We start from the raw sequence: 4964 nt of genomic DNA, 5'->3' as shown, positions 1-4964 counted from the left end.
AAAAAGGTAATGGTGAAAAAGGAATAATTGGTCTATAACTGCGTGTTATCTTTTGTAAGTGCCCGGGCATTCCATGCATTCCATTCTAAATCGTAAAGTAACTCGTAAATCCTAAGACCAACCAGCCGTGTCTGTGTGAGCTGTGTGAGTGTGTGCTACTTACAGTAATTGCTGTTTATGGTGGTACGCTTTAGCATGTGATCTGTATAAAGCAGAATATGAGCTTAAAACACATTGATTTAAGTCACGTGACATACGAGTTAAAATTACAGTGCGCACAATGTAAGAAAGCATATGCAGATATGTTTTTCACCCTCTGAAATTGGGGATGTAATAACAAAATGGGAACCGGTTCCGTTAAAATACTAAAATACCGTCTTGCTCTTTTTAGGATGCATTCTTACACATTAGAGTAACTTAGTGGGGAAACCTGATAAAAGAAAGTTTGAAACAATATTGTATTCTCTTGTGGTTTGAATGTGGGGTTATATCAATTAGTGGCAATTAAATGTTGTTCTGCAGAACTTGGAAAATAGGACGAGATACAGTACTTTAAGATAATTTGCTTTTATTGTTATCTAATAATTTTGGGACCAGGAAAGGATTTAAGTTGTGAAACTCTGATCCGTATTGAATTTATGTGCTAGTCGGAGATATGGAAAAAGAACAAACTAAATGTTATGATGGATGTGAGCTGGAGAGTTTGTATTTAAGAGTGGTTTTAAAGTGGCTAGAATATGAACTGAATCGGATCTAGTAAAACAGAAATAATGGACTTATGTTTAATATGTTGTTTTTCTGACATCTGCAAAAGGTAAATGGGACTGAGGAACGTAACTATCGCTGAGCTAATTGGAATTGCATATGAAGTGTATTATGACTGGAATTAAATGGAAAAACAAGAAAGCGAAATATCCCAGGCCTGTGTTGTAACATAAATCACAAGCCTGTGCTAAGCTATAAGATAAACTTAACCTCCCCCGTCTGCGTGGCCTTGCCTGTGTCTAAACTGCAGCAAGGGGAGAAAGAAAAATACAGAGAAAAAAAAAAAAAGAAAAAAACGTTGCTAGAAGCGGTGGAGGGGGAAGGAGGGGGGGGAGGACAAGCCCCTCGGGGTAGCCTGACACCTGAAATGGTGCGAGCTCCCCTAGAGAAGTTATAGAAACTGAGGGCAACAGAAAGTAGAGAGGGCAACGGAAAGTAGAAATTTGGAAATGTTGTTAGATGAAGCTTGGAGAGTATTCAGGAACAGGGAAAAGGAAGATTGTTGAAAGGATAAGAAAGTATGGAACTGAAGAGGTTGGAAGGCTTTGGAAGCCTTTAAAGAGAGGTCAGTATATATATTGGAAAAATGCATGTTGGGAATGGTACAGAGGAAGTAGGCAGAGAGAAACGGACAGTAGCAAGTTTTGAAAAAGACTGATGGGAACCTGGAATGAACAGAAACAAGTGGAATTTTTGATGAATGGACAATAAGTAACAATTACATAGTAGGTAAAGGGAGTCACTGGCCAAAGTGAAAGGGCTTATTTTTGTGAACCTTTGAAATACAAATTGGGTAAACAAGTAGGTATTGATAAATTTCTATATATATCCAATTCCTTGAAACCTTTTTGGGAGAAATTTGTTGGAACAAATGGGTGCAGTAATCAGATTCAAAAAAAGGAGAAATTACTCTGGAGGTAAATGATCAGCAATATATGAAAATAATGGGCTTGCTTTTAGCAACTGTTCCCACAGAAGGCAAGATTAATGAAGAAGTCGTGAACCAAGTGTATCCCGGGATATAGACTACTGATGTACCTGGAAGGGCAAAAATGCTGTACCCGTCAAGGTAAAAATCAAGGAAGGAGAAAAGCCGTTACGGATAAAACAATACCCTTAGAAAAGGGAGGACAGGGAAGGAATTCAGCAAGTAATAGAGAAATTCATACAAATCAGGTTATAAACAGAATAACAAAGGACCTCTACCAGTGGTAGCAAACACTTTTCTGACTGTATTAACTCTAATTTGATTTGGTTTACTGTTTTAGATTTAAAAGATGCTGTTTTGCCTCTCTCTCTGTGAAGCCAACCAGACAATATTTACGTAAAACCCAGCTCACATGGACGGTGTTGCCACAAGGATTTAAAAACAGCCCAACAATATTTGGAAATCAGCTCGCTAAAGATCTTGAATCTTGGGAAGCCCCATTTGAAGAAGGGCAGATGCAACAATATGTGGATGATCGCTACCAGGACACAGAAGACGTGCATAACCAGAACTGTAAGTTTATTGAACTTTTGGGGGCTCCAAGGATACCGGGTATCACAGAAGAAAGTCCAGATGATACAGCAACAAGTAACTTATTTGGGCTATGAAATTAGTGCAGGGCAGAGGACCCTGGGACAGGCTCGAAAGGAGGCTGTATGCCTAACTCCAAAGCCTCAAACTATAAAAGAATTACGGACCCTTTTTGGGCATGACAAGGTGGTGCCGGTTGTGGATTTATAATTATGGATTGTTTGTCAAGCCATTGTATGTACTAGCAGCCACAGATCAGGAATACCTGCAATGGAATAAAGGAGCTACACGAGCCTTTGAAGAACTTGGTGAGGCTTTCATGACAGTGCCTGCTTTAGGACTCCCAGATGTGAGTAAACCATTTTTTTTCTATTCTCTCACGAGAAGCAGGGAACAGTCTTGGGTATACTGGCACAGGATCTTGGCCCGTACCGACGATCAGCGGCCTATTTCTCCAAACAATTAGATGCAACTGCAAAAGGGTGGCCTGGATGCCTGCGGGCAGTTGCAACAGTGGTACTGAACATACAGGAGGCCCGGAAATTTACCATGGGTCAGAAAATGACTGTGCTAGTATCCCGCACTGTGTCTACAGTTCTAAAAGAAAAAGGGGGACACTGGCTTTCCCCACAAAGATTTCTCAAATATCAAGCTAAATCATCGTCACTAACATTGTCAATCCAGCTTCTTTCCTCAGTGATAACATTGGAAAACCAGTTCATCATAATTCCCTGGAAACCATCGAAGCAACATACTCCAGCCGACCGGATCTAAACGACAATCCTATGGAGAACACTGAGAACTGTTTTACGGACAAAAGCAGCAATATTCTGAACGGTGAAAGGCATGCTGGTTATGCTATAACTACTAGCCATGAAGTGATGGAATCTGGACCTCTGTCTAAAAGTACTTCAGTGAAAAAGGCAGAAATAATCGCCCTTACTTGTGCTCTGGAACTAGCTGAAGGTAAAACTGTGAACGTTTATACGGACTCTAAGTATGCTTTCAGGGTTGTGCATGCGCACGGAACAATTTGGAAAGAAGAAGGACTCTTGAACTCTCAAGGCAAACGTGTCAAACATGCAGAAGAAATATTGGCAGATCAACTTCCTAAGAAGGTGGCAACCTTGCATATAAAGGCGCACCAGAAAGTGAGCTCGGAATTGAAAAAAAAAAAGGAAATGAGCTGGTGGACAGAGAGGCAAAACTGGTGCCTAAGCAAAAGGTAAAAGTGAAAAGTGCCCTAGTCCCCGACGGGCAGGTTATTTTAGAAGGTAAGCCAGAATATACTAAGGAAGACCAGAAACTTATTACAAATTTAGATGAATCATGTAATGAAGAAGGGTGGGCTCACACCCCACAAGGGAAAACTTATTGTTACCCCCTATTTAGTTTGGCCTTTAGTAGCAGAAGCATTATATAAACATTTGATCAAAAATAGTAACTACAAATTTGTATACTACTGAAAGACAGGTGACACAGTGTCCTGGTTTTGCTAAAAACAAGTTTCTCTTTTAGTGAATTTGCCTGTCAGCTAAAGCCTTCATATTAACTGCATTTTACTGGAGAACCAGACACATGTTTTGGTAAACCTAGCAATGGAATGCAAACTTATTGATAAGCACGGATGGACATGTCGCGAGAGGGGCGACGAGAAACAAGTGAGCAAGAAACTGACCAACTGTGTATAACATTCCATTCACATGAATACTTCATATAAAAGTGGGAGATCACGAGGATCTCGTGTGCTTTTCCCTTTTCCCTTCTGCTTATGGCCGACATTAGGAGAGGACCTTGCTAGTCATCCCTGCGAACTGAGGCCTAGTGAGAGACTGAATCCAGCTCCGATTGGCTGCAGAGTCTAATCCAGGACTTCGGTTGCCGGCTCTGCAGTTGCTGAAACTTTCAAGATTGGTTTTGTATATTTCGTATTATTTTCTCTATTCTTATTAGTAGCATTAGTAAAACATCTTTAATTTTTTTTTTCCAACTCTCTTCACTCTGTGCTTCTTTTCCTCCCAATCGCCTCTCCTTAGTGAAAAGGGGGGAGAGGGAGGGGGAAGTGTGGGGGGAGAGGGGGTTAACAATACATTTGCCAGGGTTTTATTGTCACCCCGCAATCTTAACCCTCGACACACAGCAATGTGATTTTTGCCTCCAGACTAATCCTAAGAATATACCTGAAAAAAGGTCGTAGGTAGGCACTGGATAGAGACTCAAACTCTTGTGGGTTACTCTGAGCAGTATTTATTGTAGAAGATTCGCAGGAACAGCAGCGTTGCGTCACCTCCTCAGAGAGTGACAATCATACAGCAGTATAACTAGTCATTATATAGGGTTCTAACAGGTATTATGCAACTAAGCAAAATTTATCACTGTCTATCACTGTCGATATCTATCACTGTCAATATCCTCAGGTTCCTTCCGTTCCAGTGGTCTGCGGGTTCCACTTCTTCTTTCTTGGCAAGTACCGAATGAAACGTCATCAGGTTGCAGGGCTAGCTTCTTTTGAAGTTCCACCTGTCTCATTTGTTATCCATATTTCATCAGTCTAGCATAGAAATCAGCAACCCTAAGAATAGCATTTATCAATGTCTTAACTAAGGGTACAAAGCAAGCATAAGGTAACTGAAAAAAAGGTCGTAGGTAGGCGCTGGGTAGAGACTCGAACTCTTGTGGG

The sequence above is a fragment of the Columba livia genome, chromosome W, assembly GCF_036013475.1.
Source record: "Columba livia isolate bColLiv1 breed racing homer chromosome W, bColLiv1.pat.W.v2, whole genome shotgun sequence".
Lineage (NCBI taxonomy): Eukaryota > Metazoa > Chordata > Aves > Columbiformes > Columbidae > Columba > Columba livia.
This window is presented reverse-complemented; position numbering follows the sequence as displayed.